Genomic DNA, 20,527 nt, shown 5'->3' with positions numbered 1-20,527 from the left:
GAGAGTAAAGGAGTCAGTTGAGAGAGTAAAGGAGTCTGTAGGGAGAGTAACAGAGTCAGTAGGGAGATTAACGGAGTCAGTATGGAGTGTACCGTAGTCAGTAGAGAGACCAGCGGAGTCAGTAGGGAGAGTAAGGGAGTCAGTAGGGAGAATAACGGAGTCAGTGTGGAGAGTAACGGAGTCAGTAGGGAGAGTAGCGGAGTCAGTAGGGAGAGCAACGGAGTCAGTAGAGAGAGTAAAGGAGTCAGTATGGAGAGTAACGGAGTCAGTAGGGAGAGTAACGGAGTCAGTAGAGAGAGTGACGGAGTCAGTAGGGAGAGTAACGGAGTCAGTATGGAGTGTAACGGAATCAGTAGGGAGTGTAACGGAGACAGGAGGGAGAGTAAAGAAGTCAGTTGGAAGGGTAACGGAGTCAGTAGGGAGAGTAACGGAGTCAGTAGAGAGAGTAACGGAGTCAGTAGGGACAGTAACGGAGTCAGTATGGAGTGTAACGGACTCAGCAGGGAGAGTAACGGAGTCAGTAGGGAGAGTAGCGGAGTCAGTAGGGAGAGTAACGGAGTCAGTAGAGAGACAAACGGAGTCAGTAGGGAGAGTAACGGAGTCAGTAGGGAGAGTAACGGAGTCAGTAGAGAGACTAACGGAGTCAGTGGGGAGAGTAACGGAGTCAGTAGGGAGAGTAACGGAGTCAGTAGGGAGAGTAACGGAGTCAGTAGGGAGAGAAACTGAGTCAGTAGGCAGAGGAACGGAGTCAGTAGAGAGAGTAACGGAGTCAGGAGAGAGAGTAATGGAGTCAGTATGGAGTGTAGCGGAGTCAGTAGGGAGAGGAACGGAGTCAGTAGAGAGGCTAATGGAGTCAGTAGGGAGAATAACGGAGTCAGTATGGAGAGTAACGGGGTCAGTAGGGAGAGTAACGGAGTCAGTATGGAGAGTAACGGAGTCAGTATGGAGAGTAACGGGGTCAGTAGGGAGAGTAACGGAGTCAGTAGGGAGAATAACGGAGTCAGTATGGAGAGTAACGGGGTCAGTAGGGAGAGTAACGGAGTCAGTATGGAGAGTAACGGAGTCAGTAGGGAGAGTATCAGAGTCAGTAGGGAGAGTGACGGAGTCAGTAGGGAGAGTAACGGAGTCAGTATGGAGTGTAACGGAATCAGTAGGGAGTGTTACGGAGACAGGAGGGAGAGAAAAGGAGTCAGTTGGGAAGGTAACGGAGTCAGTAGGGAGAGTAACGGAGTCAGTATGGAGAGTAACGGAGTCAGCAGGGAGAGTAACGGAATCAGTAGGGAGGGTAACGGAGTCAGTAGGGAGAGTAACGGAGTCAGCAGGGACAGTAACGGAGTCAGTATGGAGTGTAACGGACTCAGCAGAGAGAGTAACGGAGTCAGTAGGGCGAGTAACGGAGTCAGTAGAGAGGGTAACGGCGTCAGTATGGAGAGTAACGGAGTCAGTAGGGAGAGTAACGGAGTCAGTAGGGAGATTAACGTAGTCAGTATGGAGTGTACCGCAGTCAGTAGAGAGACCAGCGGAGTCAGTAGGGAGTGTAACGGAGTCAGTATGGAGAGTAACGCAGTCAGTAAAGAGACACACGGAGTCAGTCGGGAGAGTAACGGAGTCAGTAGGGAGAGTAACGGAGTCAGTAGGGAGAGTAACAGAGTCAGTAGGGAGATTAACGGAGTCAGTATGGAGTGTACCGTAGTCAGTAGAGAGACCAGCGGAGTCAGTAGGGAGAGTAACGGAGTCAGTAGGGAGAATAACGGAGTCAGTGTGGAGAGTAATGGAGTCAGTAGGGAGAGTAGCGGAGTCAGTAGGGAGTGTAACGGAGACAGGAGCGAGAGTAAAGAAGTCAGTTGGAAGGGTAACGGAGTCAGGAGGGAGGGTAACGGAGTCAGTAGAGAGAGTAACGGAGTCAGTAGGGACAGTAACGGAGTCAGTATGGAGTGTAACGGACTCAGCAGGGAGAGTAACGGAGTCAGTAGAGAGAGGACCGGAGTCAGTAGGGAGAGTAACGGAGTCAGTAGGGAGAGTCACGGAGTCAGTCGTGAGGGTAACGGCGTCAGTAGGGAGAGTAACGGATTCAGTAGGGAGTGTAACGGAGTCAGTAGGAGGGTAACGGAGTCAGTAGGGAGAGGAACGGAGTCAGTAGTGAGAGTAATGGAGTCAGTAGGGAGAGGAACGGAGTCAGTAGAGAGAGTAATGGAGTCAGTAGGGAGAGTAACGGAGACAGTAGGGAGAGGAACGGAGTCAGTAGAGAGAGTAATGGAGTCAGTAGGGAGAGTAACGGAGTCAGTAGGGAGAGTAACGGAGTCAGTAGGGAGAGTAACGGAGTCAGTATGGAGAGTAGCGGAGTCAGTAGGGAGTGTAACGGAGACAGGAGCGAGAGTAAAGAAGTCAGTTGGAAGGGTAACGGAGTCAGGAGGGAGGGTAACGGAGTCAGTAGAGAGAGTAACGGAGTCAGTAGGGACAGTAACGGAGTCAGTATGGAGTGTAACGGACTCAGCAGGGAGAGTAACGGAGTCAGTAGAGAGAGGACCGGAGTCAGTAGGGAGAGTAACGGAGTCAGTAGGGAGAGTCACGGAGTCAGTCGTGAGGGTAACGGCGTCAGTAGGGAGAGTAACGGAGTCAGTAGGGAGTGTAACGGAGTCAGTAGGAGGGTAACGGAGTCAGTAGGGAGAGGAACGGAGTCAGTAGTGAGAGTAATGGAGTCAGTAGGGAGAGGAACGGAGTCAGTAGAGAGAGTAATGGAGTCAGTAGGGAGAGTAACGGAGACAGTAGGGAGAGGAACGGAGTCAGTAGAGAGAGTAATGGAGTCAGTAGGGAGAGTAACGGAATCAGTAGGGAGAGTAACGGAGTCAGTAGGGAGAGTAACGGAGTCAGTACGGAGAGTAACGGAGTCAGTAGAGAGACGAACGGAGTCAGTAGGGAGAGTAACGGAGTCAGTAGGGAGAGTAACGGAGTGAGTAGGGATGATAACGGAGTCAGTATGGATTGTAACAGAGTCAGTAGAGAGACTAACGGAGTCAGTCGGGAGTGTAACGGAGTCAGTAGGGAGAGTAACGGGGTCAGTAGGGAGAGTAACGGAGTCAGGATGGAGAGTAACGGAGTAAGTAGGGAGAGTAACGTAGTCAGTAGGGAGAGGAACGGAGTCAGTAGAGAGAGTAACGGAGTCAGTAGAGAGAGTAATGGAGTCAGTAGGGAGAGTAATGGAGTCAGTAGAGAGAGTAACGGAGTCAGTAGAGAGAGTAACGGAGTCAGTAGAGAGAGTAACGGAGTCAGTATGGAGAGTAACGCAGTCAGTAGGGCGAGTACCGGAGTCAGTAGGGAGGGTAACGGAGTCAGTACGGAGGGTAACGGAGTCAGTCGGGAGAGTAACGGAGTCAGTCGGGACAGCAACGGAGTCAGTAGGGAGAGTAAGGGAGTCAGTATGGAGAGTGACGGAGTCAGTAGGGAGGGTAACGGAGTCAGTATGGAGAGGAACGGAGTCAGTATGGAGTGTAACGGAGTCAGTAGGGAGAGTAACGGAGTCAGTAGGGAGAGTAACGCATTCAGTAGGGAGAGTAATGCAGTCAGTAGAGAGGGTAACGGAGTCAGTAGGGAGAGTAATGGAGTCAGTAGGGACAGTAACGGAGTCAGTAGGAGAGTAACGGATTCAGTTGGGAGAAGAACGGAGTCAGTAGAGAGTAACGGAGTCAGTAGAGAGAGTAATGGAGTCAGTAGGGAGAGTAACGGAGTCAGTAGGGACGTTAACGGAGTCAGTATGGAGTGTACCGTAGTCAGTAGAGAGACCAGCGAATCAGTAGGGAGAGTAACGGAGTCAGTAGCGAGAATAACGGAGTCAGTACGGAGAGTAACGGAGTCAGTAGGGAGAGGAACGGAGTCAGTAGAGAGAGTAACGGAGTCAGTAGGGAGAGTAACGGAGTCAGTAGGGACGATAACGGAGTCAGTAAGGAGTGTAACGGAGACAGGAGAGAGAGTAACGGAGTCAGTATGGAGTGTAACAGAGTCAGTAGAGAGCCTAACGGAGTCAGTCGGGAGTGTAACGGAGTCAGTCGGGAGAGTAACGGGGTCAGTAGGGAGAGTAACGGAGTCAGTATGGTGAGTAACGGAGTCAGTAGGGAGAGTAACGGAGTCAGTAGGGAGAGTAACGGAGTCAGTAGGGAGGGTAACGGAGTCAGTAGGGAGAGTAACGGAGTCAGTCGGGAGAGTAACGGAGTCAGTCGGGTGAGTAACGGAGTCAGTAGGAGGGTAACGGAGTCAGTAGGGAGAGGAACGGAGTCAGTAAAGAGAGTAAAGGAGTCAGTAGGGAGAGTAACGGAGTCAGGAGAGTAACGGAGTCAGTGGAGGGTAACGGAGTCAGTAGGGAGAGGAACGGAGTCAGTAGTGAGAGGAACGGAGTCAGTTGAGAGAGTAATAGAGTCAGTAGGGAGATTAACGGAGTCAGTAGAGAGAGTAAAGGAGTCAGTTGAGAGAGTAATGGAGTCAGTTGGGAGAGTAACAGAGTCAGTAGGGAGATTAACGGAGTCAGTATGGAGTGTAACAGAGTCAGTAGAGAGCCTAACGGAGTCAGTCGGGAGTGTAACGGAGTCAGTCGGGAGAGTAACGGGGTCAGTAGGGAGAGTAACGGAGTCAGTATGGTGAGTAACGGAGTCAGTAGGGAGAGTAACGGAGTCAGTAGGGAGAGTAACGGAGTCAGTAGGGAGGGTAACGGAGTCAGTAGGGAGAGTAACGGAGTCAGTCGGGAGAGTAACGGAGTCAGTCGGGTGAGTAACGGAGTCAGTAGGAGGGTAACGGAGTCAGTAGGGAGAGGAACGGAGTCAGTAAAGAGAGTAAAGGAGACAGTAGGGAGAGTAACGGAGTCAGGAGAGTAACGGAGTCAGTGGAGGGTAACGGAGTCAGTAGGGAGAGGAACGGAGTCAGTAGAGAGAGGAACGGAGTCAGTTGAGAGAGTAATGGAGTCAGTAGGGAGAGTAACGGAGTCAGTAGAGAGAGTAAAGGAGTCAGTTGAGAGAGTAATGGAGTCAGTTGGGAGAGGAACGGAGTCAGTAGAGAGAGTAATGGAGTCAGTAGGGAGAGTAACGGAGACAGTAGGGAGAGGAACGCAGTCAGTAGAGAGAGTAATGGAGTCAGTAGGGAGATTAACGGAGACAGTAGGGAGAGTAACGGAGTCAGTAGGGAGAGTAACGGAGTCAGTATGGAGAGTAACGGAGTCAGTAGAGAGACTAACGGAGTCAGTAGGGAGAGTAACGGAGTCTGTAGGGAGAGTGACGGAGTGAGTAGGGATGATAACGGAGTCAGTATGGATTGTAACAGAGTCAGTAGAGAGACTAACGGAGTCAGTCGGGAGTGTAACGGAGTCAGTAGGGAGAGTAACGGGGTCAGTAGGGAGAGTAACGGAGTCAGGATGGAGAGTAACGGAGTAAGTAGGGAGAGTAACGTAGTCAGTAGGGAGAGGAACGGAGTCAGTAGAGAGAGTAACCGAGTCAGTAGAGAGAGTAATGGAGTCAGTTGGGAGAGTAACAGAGTCAGTAGGGAGATTAACGGAGTCAGTATGGAGTGTACCGTAGTCAGTAGAGAGACCAGCGGAGTCAGAATCACAGAATCACAGAAACTCTACGGTGCAGAAAGAGGCCATTCGGCCCATCGAGTCTGCACCGACCACAATCCCACCCAGGCCCTACTCCCATATCCCTACACATTTACCCGCTAATCCCCCTAACCTACGCATCTCAGGACACTCAGGGGCAATTTTAGCATGGCCAATCCCGCACATCTTTGGACTGTGGGAGGAAACCGGAGCACCCGGAGGAAACCCACACAGACACGAGGAGAATGTGCAAACTCCACACAGACAGTGACCCAAGCCGGGAATCGAACCCAGAGTCAGTAGGGAGAGTAAGGGAGTCAGTAGGGAGAATAACGGAGTCAGTGTGGAGAGTAACGGAGTCAGTAGGGAGAGTAGCGGAGTCAGTAGGGAGAGCAACGGAGTCAGTAGAGAGAGTAAAGGAGTCAGTATGGAGAGTAACGGAGTCAGTAGGGAGAGTAACGGAGTCAGTAGAGAGTGACGGAGTCAGTAGGGAGAGTAACGGAGTCAGTATGGAGTGTAACGGAATCAGTAGGGAGTGTAACGGAGACAGGAGGGAGAGTAAAGAAGTCAGTTGGAAGGGTAACGGAGTCAGTAGGGAGAGTAACGGAGTCAGTAGAGAGAGTAACGGAGTCAGTAGGGACAGTAACGGAGTCAGTATGGAGTGTAACGGACTCAGCAGGGAGAGTAACGGAATCAGTAGAGAGAGGACCGGAGTCAGTAGGGAGAGTAACGGAGTCAGTAGGGAGAGTAACGGAGTCAGTCGTGAGGGTAACGGCGTCAGTAGGGAGAGTAACGGAGTCAGTAGGGAGTGTAACGGAGTCAGTAGGAGGGTAACGGAGTCAGTAGGGAGAGGAACGGAGTCAGTCGTGAGAGTAATGGAGTCAGTAGGGAGAGGAACGGAGTCAGTAGAGAGAGTAATGGAGTCAGTAGGGAGAGTAACGGAGACAGTAGGGAGAGGAACGGAGTCAGTAGAGAGAGTAATGGAGTCAGTAGGGAGAGTAACGGAGACAGTAGGGAGAGTAACGGAGTCAGTAGGGAGAGTAACGGAGTCAGTATGGAGAGTAACGGAGTCAGTAGAGAGACTAACGGAGTCAGTAGGGAGAGTAACGGAGTCTGTAGGGAGAGTGACGGAGTGAGTATTGATGATAACGGAGTCAGTATGGATTGTAACAGAGTCAGTAGACAGACTAACGGAGTCAGTCGGGAGTGTAACGGAGTCAGTAGGGAGAGTAACGGGGTCAGTAGGGAGAGTAACGGAGTCAGGATGGAGAGTAACGGAGTAAGTAGGGAGAGTAACGTAGTCAGTAGGGAGAGGAACGGAGTCAGTAGAGAGAGTAACCGAGTCAGTAGAGAGAGTAATGGAGTCAGTTGGGAGAGTAACAGAGTCAGTAGGGAGATTAACGGAGTCAGTATGGAGTGTACCGTAGTCAGTAGAGAGACCAGCGGAGTCAGAATCACAGAATCACAGAAACTCTACGGTGCAGAAAGAGGCCATTCGGCCCATCGAGTCTGCACCGACCACAATCCCACCCAGGCCCTACTCCCATATCCCTACACATTTACCAGCTAATCCCCCTAACCTACGCATCTCAGGACACTCAGGGGCAATTTTAGCATGGCCAATCCCGCACATCTTTGGACTGTGGGAGGAAACCGGAGCACCCGGAGGAAACCCACGCAGACACGAGGAGAATGTGCAAACTCCACACAGACAGTGACCCAAGCCGGGAATCGAACCCAGAGTCAGTAGGGAGAGTAAGGGAGTCAGTAGGGAGAATAACGGAGTCAGTGTGGAGAGTAACGGAGTCAGTAGGGAGAGTAGCGGAGTCAGTAGGGAGAGCAACGGAGTCAGTAGAGAGAGTAAAGGAGTCAGTATGGAGAGTAACGGAGTCAGTTGGGAGAGTAACGGAGTCAGTAGAGAGTGACGGAGTCAGTAGGGAGAGTAACGGAGTCAGTATGGAGTGTAACGGAATCAGTAGGGAGTGTAACGGAGACAGGAGGGAGAGTAAAGAAGTCAGTTGGAAGGGTAACGGAGTCAGTAGGGAGAGTAACGGAGTCAGTAGAGAGAGTAATGGAGTCAGTAGGGACAGTAACGGAGTCAGTATGCAGTGTAACGGACTCAGCAGGGAGAGTAACGGAGTCAGTAGAGAGAGGACCGGAGTCAGTAGGGAGAGTAACGGAGTCAGTAGGGAGAGTAACGGAGTCAGTCGTGAGGGTAACGGCGTCAGTAGGGAGAGTAACGGAGTCAGTAGGGAGTGTAACGGAGTCAGGAGGAGGGTAACGGAGTCAGTAGGGAGAGGAACGGAGTCAGTAGTGAGAGTAATGGAGTCAGTAGGGAGAGGAACGGAGTCAGTAGAGAGAGTAATGGAGTCAGTAGGGAGAGTAACGGAGACAGTAGGGAGAGGAACGGAGTCAGTAGAGAGAGTAATGGAGTCAGTAGGGAGAGTAACGGGGACAGTAGGGAGAGTAACGGAGTCAGTAGGGAGAGTAACGGAGTCAGTATGGAGAGTAACGGAGTCAGTAGAGAGACTAACGGAGTCAGTAGGGAGAGTAACGGAGTCTGTAGGGAGAGTGACGGAGTGAGTAGGGATGATAACGGAGTCAGTATGGATTGTAACAGAGTCAGTAGAGAGACTAACGGAGTCAGTCGGGAGTGTAACGGAGCCAGTAGGGAGAGTAACGGGGTCAGTAGGGAGAGTAACGGAGTCAGGATGGAGAGTAACGGAGTAAGTAGGGAGAGTAACGTAGTCAGTAGGGAGAGGAACGGAGTCAGTAGAGAGAGTAACGGAGTCAGTAGAGAGAGTAATGGAGTCAGTAGGGAGAGTAATGGAGTCAGTAGAGAGAGTAACGGAGTCAGTATGGAGAGTAACGCAGTCAGTAGGGCGAGTACCGGAGTCAGTAGGGAGGGTAACGGAGTCAGTACGGAGGGTAACGGAGTCAGGCGGGAGAGTAACGGAGTCAGTCGGGACAGCAACGCAGTCAGTAGGGAGAGTAAGGGAGTCAGTATGGAGAGTGACGGAGTCAGTAGGGAGGGTAACGGAGTCAGTATGGAGAGGAACGGAGTCAGTATGGAGTGTAACGGAGTCAGTAGGGAGAGTAACGGAGTCAGTAGGGAGAGTAACGGAGTCAGTAGAGAGGGTAACGGAGTCAGTAGGGAGAGTAATGGAGTCAGTAGGGACAGTAACGGAGTCAGTAGGAGAGTAACGGATTCAGTAGGGAGAAGAACGGAGTCAGTAGAGAGTAACGGAGTCAGTAGAGAGAGTAATGGAGTCAGTAGGGAGAGTAACGGAGTCAGTATGGAGTGTACCGTAGTCAGTAGAGAGACCAGCGGAGTCAGTAGGGAGAGTAACGGAGTCAGTAGCGAGAATAACGGAGTCAGTACGGAGAGTAACGGAGTCAGTAGGGAGAGGAACGGAGTCAGTAGAGAGAGTAACGGAGTCAGTAGAGAGAGTAATGGAGTCAGTAGGGAGAGTAACGGAGTCAGTAGGGACGATAACGGAGTCAGTAAGGAGTGTAACGGAGACAGGAGGGAGAGTAACGGAGTCAGTATGGAGTGTAACAGAGTCAGTAGAGAGCCTAACGGAGTCAGTCGTGAGTGTAACGGAGTCAGTCGGGAGAGTAACGGGGTCAGTAGGGAGAGTAACGGAGTCAGTATGGTGAGTAACGGAGTCAGTAGGGATAGTAACGGAGTCAGTCTGGAGGGTAACGGAGTCAGTATGGAGAGTAACGGAGTCAGTCGGGAGAGTAACGGAGTCAGTCGGGTGAGTAACGGACTCAGTAGGAGGGTAAAGGAGTCAGTAGGGAGAGGAACGGATTCAGTAAAGAGAGTAAAGGAGTCAGTAGGGAGAGGAACGGAGTCAGTAAAGAGAGTAAAGGAGTCAGTAGGGAGAGTAACGGAGTCAGTCGGGAGAGTAACGGAGTCAGTAGGAGGGTAACGGAGTCAGTAGGGAGAGGAACGGAGTCAGTAGAGAGAGTAAAGGAGTCAGTTGAGAGAGTAATGGAGTCAGTAGGGAGAGTAACGGAGTCAGTAGAGAGAGTAAAGGAGTCAGTTGAGAGAGTAATGGAGTCAGTAGGGAGAGTAATAGAGTCAGTAGGGAGATTAACGGAGTCAGTATGGAGTGTACCGTAGTCAGTAGAGAGACCAGCGGAGTCAGTAGGGAGAGTAACGGAGTCAGTAAGGAGAGTAACGGAGTCAGTGTGGAGAGTAACGGAGTCAGTAGAGAGACAAACGGAGTCAGTAGGGAGAGTAACGGAGTCAGTAGGGAGAGTAACGGAGTCAGTAGGGAGATTAACGGAGTCAGTAGGGAGATTAACGGAGTCAGTATGGAGTGTACCGTAGTCAGTAGAGAGACCAGCGGAGTCAGGAGGGAGAGTAACGGAGTCAGTATGGAGAGTAACGGAGTCAGTATGGAGAGTAACGGAGTCAGTAAAGAGACAAACGGAGTCAGTAGGGAGAGTAACGGAGTCAGTCGGGAGAGTAACGGAGTCAGTAGGGAGAGTAACGGAGTCAGTATGGAGTGTAACGGAGTCAGTAGGGAGAGGAAGGGAGTGAGTAGGGATGATAACGGAGTCAGTATGGATTGTAACAGAGTCAGTAGAGAGACTAACGGAGTCAGTCGGGAGTGTAACGGAGTCAGTAGGGAGAGTAACGGGGTCAGTAGCGAGAGTAACGGAGTCAGTATGGAGAGTAACGGAGTCAGTAGGGAGAGTAACGGAGTCAGTAGGGAGAGGAACGGAGTCAGTAGAGAGAGTAACGTAGTCAGTAGAGAGAGTAATGGAGTCAGTAGGGAGAGTAACAGAGTCAGTAGAGAGACTAATGGAGTCAGGAGGGAGAATAACGGAGTCAGTATGGAGAGTAACGGGGTCAGTAGGGAGAGTAACGGAATCACTATGGAGAGTAACGGAGTCAGTAGAGAGACAAACGGAGTCAGTAGGGAGAGTAACGGAGTCAGTCGGGAGAGTAAAGGAGTCAGTATGGAGAGTAACGGAGTCAGTATGGAGAGTAACGGAGTCAGAAGGGAGAGTAACGGAATCAGTAGGGAGGGTAACGGAGTCAGTAGGGAGAGTAACAGAGTCAGTAGGGAGAGTAACGGAGTCAGTAGGGACAGTAACGGAGTCAGTATGGAGTGTAACGGACTCAGCAGGGAGAGGAACGGAGTCAGTAGGGAGAGTAACGGAGTCAGTAGAGAGGTTAACGGCGTCAGTAGGGAGAGTAACGGAGTCAGTAGGGAGAGTAACGGAGTCAGTATGGAGAGTAACGGAGTCAGTATGAAGAGTAACGGAGTCAGTAAAGAGACACACGGAGTCAGTAGGGAGAGTAACGGAGTCAGTAGGGAGAGTAACGGAGTCAGTGGGGAATGTAATTGGGTCAGTGGGGCGTGTAAGTGGGTCAGAAGGGAGGGTAACGGAGTCAGTAGGGAGGGTAACGGATTCAGTAGGAAGTGTACCGGAGTCAGTAGAGAGTGTAGCGGAGTCAGTAGGGAGGGTAACGGAGTCAGTCTGGAGTGTAGCGGAGTCAGTAGGGAGAGGAACGGAGTCAGTATGGAGTGTAACGGAGTCAGTAGAGAGACTAACGGAGTCAGTAGGGAGAATAACGGAGTCAGTAGGGAGAGTAACGGAATCAGTAGGGAGGTTAGCGGAGTCAGTAGGGAGAGTAACAGAGTCAGTAGGGAGAGTAACGGAGTCAGTAGGGAGAGTAACGGAGTCAGTATGGAGTGTAACGGACTCAGCAGGGAGAGTAACGGAGTCAGTAGAGAGACTAACGGAGTCAGTAGGGAGAGTAACGGAGTCAGTAGTGAGACTAACGGAGTCAGTAGGGAGAGTAACGGAGTCAGTAGAGAGACTAATGGAGTCAGTAGGGAGAGTAACGGAGTCAGTAGGGAGGGTAACGGAGTCAGTAGGGAGAGTAACGGAGTCAGTCGGGAGAGTAACGGAGTCAGTAGGAGGGTAACGGAGTCAGTAGGGAGAAGAACGGAGGCAGTAGAGAGAGTAAAGGAGGCAGTTGAGAGAGTAACGGAGTCAGTAGAGAGACAAAGGGAGTCAGTAGGGAGAGGAACGGAGTCAGAAGGGAGATTAACGGAGTCAGTATGGAGTGTACCGTAGTCAGTAGAGAGACCAGCGGAGTCAGTACGGAGAGTAATGGAGTCAGTATGGAGAGTAACGGAGTCAGTGTGGAGAGTAACGGAGTCAGTAGGGAGAGTAGCGGAGTCAGTAGGGAGAGTAACGGAGTCAGTAGAGAGACAAACGGAGTCAGTAGGGAGAGTAACGGAGTCAGTGGGGAGAGTAACGGAGTCAGTAGAGAGACTAACGGAGTCAGTAGGGAGAGTAACGGAGTCAGTAGGGAGAGTAACGGAGTCAGTAGGGAGAGTAACGGAGTCAGTAGGTAGAGAAACGGAGTCAGTAGGCAGAGGAACGGAGTCAGTAGAGAGAGTAACGGAGTCAGGAGAGAGAGTAATGGAGTCAGTAGGGAGAGTAACGGAGTCAGTATGGAGTGTAGCGGAGTCAGTAGGGAGAGTAACGGAGTCAGTAGAGAGGCTAATGGAGTCAGTAGGGAGAATAACGGAGTCAGTATGGAGAGTAACGGGGTCAGTAGGGAGAGTAACGGAGTCAGTATGGAGAGTAACGGAGTCAGTATGGAGGGTAACGGGGTCAGTAAGGAGAGTAACGGAGTCAGTAGGGAGAATAACGGAGTCAGTATGGAGAGTAACGGGGTCAGTAGGGAGAGTAACGGAGTCAGTATGGAGAGTAACGGAGTCAGTAGGGAGAGTAACAGAGTCAGTAGGGAGAGTGACGGAGTCAGTAGGGAGAGTAACGGAGTCAGTATGGAGTGTAACGGAATCAGTAGGGAGTGTTACGCAGACAGGAGGGAGAGTAAAGGAGTCAGTTGGGAGGGTAACGGAGTCAGTAGGGAGAGTAACAGAGTCAGTATGGAGAGTAACGGAGTCAGTAGGGAGAGTAACGGAATCAGTAGGGAGGGTAACGGAGTCAGTAGGGAGAGTAACGGAGTCAGTAGGGACAGTAACGGAGTCAGTAGGGACAGTAACGGAGTCAGTATGGAGTGTAACGGACTCAGCAGGGAGAGTAACGGAGTCAGTAGGGAGAGTAACGGAGTCAGTAGGGAGAGTAACGGAGTCAGCAGGGACAGTAACGGAGTCAGTATGGAGTGTAACGGACTCAGCAGGGAGAGTAACGGAGTCAGTAGGGAGAGTAACGGAGTCAATAGAGAGGGTAACGGCGTCAGTATGGAGAGTAACGGAGTCCGTAGGGAGAGTAACGGAGTCAGTAGGGAGATTAACGTAGTCAGTATGGAGTGTACCGCAGTCAGTAGAGAGACCAGCGGAGTCAGTAGGGAGAGTAACGGAGTCAGTATGGAGAGTAACGGAGTCAGTAGGGAGAGTAACGGAATCAGTAGGGAGGGTAACGGAGTCAGTAGGGAGGGTAACGGATTCAGTAGGAAGTGTACCGGAGTCAGTAGAGAGTGTAGCGGAGTCAGTAGAGAGGGTAACGGAGTCAGTCTGGAGAGTAGCGGAGTCAGTAGGGAGAGGAACGGAGTCAGTATGGAGTGTAACGGAGTCAGTAGAGAGACTAACGGAGTCAGTAGGGAGAATAACGGAGTCAGTAGGGAGAGTAACGGATTCAGTAGGGAGGTTAACGGAGTCAGTAGGGAGAGTAACAGAGTCAGTAGGGAGAGTAACGGAGTCAGTAGGGAGAGTAACGGAGTCAGTAGAGAGACTAACGGAGTCAGTAGGGAGGTTGACGGAGTCAGTAGGGAGAGTAACAGAGTCAGTAGGGAGAGTAACGGACTCAGCAGGGAGAGTAACCGAGTCAGTAGAGAGACTAACGGAGTCAGTAGGGAGAGTAACGGAGTCAGTAGAGAGACTAATGGAGTCAGTAGGGAGAGTAACGGAGTCAGTAGGGAGGGTAACGGAGTCAGTAGGGAGAGTAACGGAGTCAGTCGGGAGAGTAACGGAGTCAGTAGGAGGATAACGGAGTCAGTAGGGAGAAGAACGGAGGCAGTAGAGAGAGTAAAGGAGGCAGTTGAGAGAGTAACGGAGTCAGTAGAGAGACAAAGGGAGTCAGTAGGGAGAGGAACGGAGTCAGAAGGGAGATTAACGGAGTCAGTATGGAGTGTACCGTAGTCAGTAGAGAGACCAGCGGAGTCAGTACGGAGAGTAATGGAGTCAGTATGGAGAGTAACGGAGTCAGTGTGGAGAGTAACGGAGTCAGTAGGGAGAGTAGCGGAGTCAGTAGGGAGAGTAACGGAGTGAGTAGAGAGACAAACGGAGTCAGTAGGGAGAGTAACGGAGTCAGTGGGGAGAGTAACGGAGTCAGTAGAGAGACTAACGGAGTCAGTAGGGAGAGTAACGGAGTCAGTAGGGAGAGTAACGGAGTCAGTAGGGAGAGTAACGGAGTCAGTAGGTAGAGAAACGGAGTCAGTAGGCAGAGGAACGGAGTCAGTAGAGAGAGTAACGGAGTCAGGAGAGAGAGTAATGGAGTCAGTAGGGAGAGTAACGGAGTCAGTATGGAGTGTAGCGGAGTCAGTAGGGAGAGTAACGGAGTCAGTAGAGAGGCTAATGGAGTCAGTAGGGAGAATAACGGAGTCAGTATGGAGAGTAACGGGGTCAGTATGGAGAGTAACGGAGTCAGTATGGAGAGTAACGGAGTCAGTATGGAGGGTAACGGGGTCAGTAAGGAGAGTAACGGAGTCAGTAGGGAGAATAACGGAGTCAGTATGGAGAGTAACGGGGTCAGTAGGGAGAGTAACGGAGTCAGTATGGAGAGTAACGGAGTCAGTAGGGAGAGTAACAGAGTCAGTAGGGAGAGTGACGGAGTCAGTAGGGAGAGTAACGGAGTCAGTATGGAGTGTAACGGAATCAGTAGGGAGTGTTACGCAGACAGGAGGGAGAGTAAAGGAGTCAGTTGGGAGGGTAACGGAGTCAGTAGGGAGAGTAACGGAGTCAGTATGGAGAGTAACGGAGTCAGTAGGGAGAGTAACGGAATCAGTAGGGAGGGTAACGGAGTCAGTAGGGAGAGTAACGGAGTCAGTAGGGAGAGTAACGGAGTCAGTAGGGACAGTAACGGAGTCAGTATGGAGTGTAACGGACTCAGCAGGGAGAGTAACGGAGTCAGTAGGGAGAGTAACGGAGTCAGTAGGGAGAGTAACGGAGTCAGCAGGGACAGTAACGGAGTCAGTAAGGAGCGTAACGGACTCAGCAGGGAGAGTAACGGAGTCAGTAGGGAGAGTAACGGAGTCAATAGAGAGGGTAACGGCGTCAGTATGGAGAGTAACGGAGTCCGTAGGGAGAGTAACGGAGTCAGTAGGGAGATTAACGTAGTCAGTATGGAGCGTACCGCAGTCAGTAGAGAGACCAGCGGAGTCAGTAGGGAGAGTAACGGAGTCAGTATGGAGAGTAACGGAGTCAGTATGGAGAGTAACGCAGTCAGTAAAGAGACACACGGAGTCAGTAGGGAGAGTAACGGAGTCAGTAGGGAGAGTTACGGAGTCAGTAGGGAGAGTAACAGAGTCAGTAGGGAGATTAACGGAGTCAGTATTGTGTGTACCGTAGTCAGTAGAGAGACCAGCGGAGTCAGTAGGGAGAGTAACGGAGTGAGTAGGGAGAATAACGGAGTCAGTGTGGAGAGTAACGGAGTCAGTAGGGACAGTAGCGGAGTCAGTAGGGAGACAAACGGAGTCAGTAGGGAGAGGAACGGAGTCAGAAGGGAGATAAACGGATTCAGTATGGAGAGTAATGGAGTCAGTAGGGAGAGTAACGGAGTCAGTAGGGAGAGGAACGGAGTCAGTAGAGAGAGTAACGGAGTCAGTCGAGAGAGTAATGGAGTCAGCAGGGAGAGTAACGGAGTCAGTAGGGACGATAACGGAGTCAGTATGGAGTGTAGCGGAGTCAGTAGGGAGAGGAACGGAGTCAGTATGGAGTGTAACGGAGTCAGTATGGAGTGTAACGGAGTCAGTAGAGAGACGAACGGAGTCAGTAGGGAGAGTAACAGAGTCAGTAGGGAGAGTGACGGAGTCAGTAGGGAGGGTAACGGTGTCAGTAGGGAGAGTAACGGAGTAAGTAGCGAGGGTAACGGAGTCAGTAGGGAGAGTAACGGAGTCAGTATGGAGGGTAACGGAGTCAGTAGGAAGTGTAACGGAGTCAGTATGGAGGGTAACGGAGTCAGTCGGGAGAGTAACGGAGTAAGTAGCGAGGGTAACGGAGTCAGTAGGGAGAGTAACGGAGTAAGTAGGGAGGGTAACGGAGTCAGTAGGGACAGTAACAGAGTCAGTACGGCGAGTACCGGAGTCAGTAGGTAGAGAAACGGAGTCAGTAGGCAGAGGAACGGAGTCAGTAGAGAGAGTAACGGAGTCAGGAGAGAGAGTAATGGAGTCAGTAGGGAGAGTAACGGAGTCAGTATGGAGTGTAGCGGAGTCAGTAGGGAGAGTAACGGAGTCAGTAGAGAGGCTAATGGAGTCAGTAGGGAGAATAACGGAGTCAGTATGGAGAGTAACGGGGTCAGTAGGGAGAGTAACGGAGTCAGTATGGAGAGTAACGGAGTCAGTATGGAGGGTAACGGGGTCAGTAAGGAGAGTAACGGAGTCAGTAGGGAGAATAACGGAGTCAGTATGGAGAGTAACGGGGTCAGTACGGAGAGTAACGGAGTCAGTATGGAGAGTAACGGAGTCAGTAGGGAGAGTAACAGAGTCAGTAGGGAGAGTGACGGAGTCAGTAGGGAGAGTAACGGAGTCAGTATGGAGTGTAACGGAATCAGTAGGGAGTGTTACGCAGACAGGAGGGAGAGTAAAGGAGTCAGTTGGGAGGGTAACGGAGTCAGTAGGGAGAGTAACAGAGTCAGTATGGAGAGTAACGGAGTCAGTAGGGAGAGTAACGGAATCAGTAGGGAGGGTAACGGAGTCAGTAGGGAGAGTAACGGAGTCAGTAGGGACAGTAACGGAGTCAGTAGGGACAGTAACGGAGTCAGTATGGAGTGTAACGGACTCAGCAGGGAGAGTAACGGAGTCAGTAGGGAGAGTAACGGAGTCAGTAGGGAGAGTAACGGAGTCAGCAGGGACAGTAACGGAGTCAGTATGGAGTGTAACGGACTCAGCAGGGAGAGTAACGGAGTCAGTAGGGAGAGTAACGGAGTCAATAGAGAGGGTAACGGCGTCAGTATGGAGAGTAACGGAGTCCGTAGGGAGAGTAACGGAGACAGTAGGGAGATTAACGTAGTCAGTATGGAGTGTACCGCAGTCAGTAGAGAGACCAGCGGAGTCAGTAGGGAGAGTAACGGAGTCAGTATGGAGAGTAACGGAGTCAGTAGGGAGAGTAACGGAATCAGTAGGGAGGGTAACGGAGTCAGTAGGGAGGGTAACGGATTCAGTAGGAAGTGTACCGGAGTCAGTAGAGAGTGTAGCGGAGTCAGTAGGGAGGGTAACGGAGTCAGTCTGGAGTGTAGCGGAGTCAGTAGGGAGAGGAACGGAGTCAGTATGGAGTGTAACGGAGTCAGTAGAGAGACTAACGGAGTCAGTAGGGAGAATAACGGAGTCAGTAGGGAGAGTAACGGATTCAGTAGGGAGGTTAACGGAGTCAGTAGGGAGAGTAACAGAGTCAGTAGGGAGAGTAACGGAGTCAGTAGGGAGAGTAACGGAGTCAGTAGAGAGACTAACGGAGTCAGTAGGGAGGTTGACGGAGTCAGTAGGGAGAGTAACAGAGTCAGTAGGGAGAGTAACGGACTCAGCAGGGAGAGTAACCGAGTCAGTAGAGAGACTAACGGAGTCAGTAGGGAGAGTAACGGAGTCAGTAGAGAGACTAATGGAGTCAGTAGGGAGAGTAACGGAGTCAGTAGGGAGGGTAACGGAGTCAGTAGGGAGAGTAACGGAGTCAGTCGGGAGAGTAACGGAGTCAGTAGGAGGATAACGGAGTCAGTAGGGAGAAGAACGGAGGCAGTTGAGAGAGTAAAGGAGGCAGTTGAGAGAGTAACGGAGTCAGTAGAGAGACAAAGGGAGTCAGTAGGGAGAGGAACGGAGTCAGAAGGGAGATTAACGGAGTCAGTATGGAGTGTACCGTAGTCAGTAGAGAGACCAGCGGAGTCAGTACGGAGAGTAATGGAGTCAGTATGGAGAGTAACGGAGTCAGTGTGGAGAGTAACGGAGTCAGTAGGGAGAGTAGCGGAGTCAGTAGGGAGAGTAACGGAGTGAGTAGAGAGACAAACGGAGTCAGTAGGGAGAGTAACGGAGTCAGTGGGGAGAGTAACGGAGTCAGTAGAGAGACTAACGGAGTCAGTAGGGAGAGTAACGGAGTCAGTAGGGAGAGTAACGGAGTCAGTAGGGAGAGTAACGGAGTCAGTAGGTAGAGAAACGGAGTCAGTAGGCAGAGGAACGGAGTCAGTAGAGAGAGTAACGGAGTCAGGAGAGAGAGTAATGGAGTCAGTAGGGAGAGTAACGGAGTCAGTATGGAGTGTAGCGGAGTCAGTAGGGAGAGTAACGGAGTCAGTAGAGAGGCTAATGGAGTCAGTAGGGAGAATAACGGAGTCAGTATGGAGAGTAACGGGGTCAGTATGGAGAGTAACGGAGTCAGTATGGAGAGTAACGGAGTCAGTATGGAGGGTAACGGGGTCAGTAAGGAGAGTAACGGAGTCAGTAGGGAGAATAACGGAGTCAGTATGGAGAGTAACGGGGTCAGTAGGGAGAGTAACGGAGTCAGTATGGAGAGTAACGGAGTCAGTAGGGAGAGTAACAGAGTCAGTAGGGAGAGTGACGGAGTCAGTAGGGAGAGTAACGGAGTCAGTATGGAGTGTAACGGAATCAGTAGGGAGTGTTACGCAGACAGGAGGGAGAGTAAAGGAGTCAGTTGGGAGGGTAACGGAGTCAGTAGGGAGAGTAACGGAGTCAGTATGGAGAGTAACGGAGTCAGTAGGGAGAGTAACGGAATCAGTAGGGAGGGTAACGGAGTCAGTAGGGAGAGTAACGGAGTCAGTAGGGAGAGTAACGGAGTCAGTAGGGACAGTAACGGAGTCAGTATGGAGTGTAACGGACTCAGCAGGGAGAGTAACGGAGTCAGTAGGGAGAGTAACGGAGTCAGTAGGGAGAGTAACGGAGTCAGCAGGGACAGTAACGGAGTCAGTAAGGAGCGTAACGGACTCAGCAGGGAGAGTAACGGAGTCAGTAGGGAGAGTAACGGAGTCAATAGAGAGGGTAACGGCGTCAGTATGGAGAGTAACGGAGTCCGTAGGGAGAGTAACGGAGTCAGTAGGGAGATTAACGTAGTCAGTATGGAGCGTACCGCAGTCAGTAGAGAGACCAGCGGAGTCAGTAGGGAGAGTAACGGAGTCAGTATGGAGAGTAACGGAGTCAGTATGGAGAGTAACGCAGTCAGTAAAGAGACACACGGAGTCAGTAGGGAGAGTAACGGAGTCAGTAGGGAGAGTTACGGAGTCAGTAGGGAGAGTAACAGAGTCAGTAGGGAGATTAACGGAGTCAGTATTGTGTGTACCGTAGTCAGTAGAGAGACCAGCGGAGTCAGTTGGGAGAGTAACGGAGTGAGTAGGGAGAATAACGGAGTCAGTGTGGAGAGTAACGGAGTCAGTAGGGACAGTAGCGGAGTCAGTAGGGAGACAAACGGAGTCAGTAGGGAGAGGAACGGAGTCAGAAGGGAGATAAACGGATTCAGTATGGAGAGTAATGGAGTCAGTAGGGAGAGTAACGGAGTCAGTAGGGAGAGGAACGGAGTCAGTAGAGAGAGTAACGGAGTCAGTCGAGAGAGTAATGGAGTCAGCAGGGAGAGTAACGGAGTCAGTAGGGACGATAACGGAGTCAGTATGGAGTGTAGCGGAGTCAGTAGGGAGAGGAACGGAGTCAGTATGGAGTGTAACGGAGTCAGTATGGAGTGTAACGGAGTCAGTAGAGAGACGAACGGAGTCAGTAGGGAGAGTAACAGAGTCAGTAGGGAGAGTGACGGAGTCAGTAGGGAGGGTAACGGTGTCAGTAGGGAGAGTAACGGAGTAAGTAGCGAGGGTAACGGAGTCAGTAGGGAGAGTAACGGAGTCAGTATGGAGGGTAACGGAGTCAGTAGGAAGTGTAACGGAGTCAGTATGGAGGGTAACGGAGTCAGTCGGGAGAGTAACGGAGTAAGTAGCGAGGGTAACGGAGTCAGTAGGGAGAGTAACGGAGTAAGTAGGGAGGGTAACGGAGTCAGTAGGGACAGTAACAGAGTCAGTACGGCGAGTACCGGAGTCAGTAGGGAGGGTAACGGTGTCAGTAGGGAGGGTAACGGAGTCAGTCGGGAGAGTAACGGAGTCAGTCGGGACAGCAACGGAGTCAGTAGGGAGAGTAAGGGAGTCAGTATGGAGAGTGACGGAGTCAGTAGGGAGAGTAACGGAGTCAGTAGGGACAGTAACGGAGTCAGTATGGAGTGTAACGGACTCAGCAGGGAGAGTAACGGAGTCAGTAGGGAGAGTAATGGAGTTAGTAGAGAGGGAGCGGCGTCAGTAGGGAGAGTAACGGAGTCAGTAGGGAGAGTAACGGAGTCAGTAGGGAGATTAACGTAGTCAGTACGGAGTGTACCGCAGTCAGTAGAGAGACCAGCGGAGTCAGTAGGGAGAGTAACGGAGTCAGTATGGAGAGTAACGGAGTCAGTATGGAGAGTAACGCAGTCAGTAAAGAGACGCACGGAGTCAGTAGGGAGAGTAACGGAGTCAGTAGGGAGAGTAACGGAGTCAGTAGGGAGAGTAACAGAGTCAGTAGGGAGATTAACGGAGTCAGTATGGAGTGTACCCTAGTCAGTCGAGAGACCAGCGGAGTCAGTAGGGAGAGTAACGGAGTCAGTCGGGAGAATAACGGAGTCAGTATGGAGAGTAATGGAGTCAGTAGGGAGAGTAACGGAGTCAGTAGGGAGAGGAACGGAGTCAGTAGAGAGAGTAACGGAGTCAGTAGAGAGGGTAACGGCGTCAGTATGG

At 51.4% G+C, this 20,527-nt stretch overlaps 1 protein-coding gene across 27 annotated transcripts in view; it reads right to left on the bottom strand.

Annotated features, from left to right (window-relative positions):
• LOC144495881 (cAMP-regulated phosphoprotein 21-like) overlaps window positions 1-20,527 on the bottom strand; it is a 751,410-nt gene that overhangs the window by 302,247 nt on the left and 428,636 nt on the right. The gene's annotated exons all lie outside the window — the stretch shown is intronic.

The sequence above is a fragment of the Mustelus asterias genome, chromosome 7 (assembly GCF_964213995.1).
Source record: "Mustelus asterias chromosome 7, sMusAst1.hap1.1, whole genome shotgun sequence".
Lineage (NCBI taxonomy): Eukaryota > Metazoa > Chordata > Chondrichthyes > Carcharhiniformes > Triakidae > Mustelus > Mustelus asterias.
Note: the sequence above shows the minus strand (reverse complement) of the source record. Positions and strands in the feature narration are given on the sequence as shown.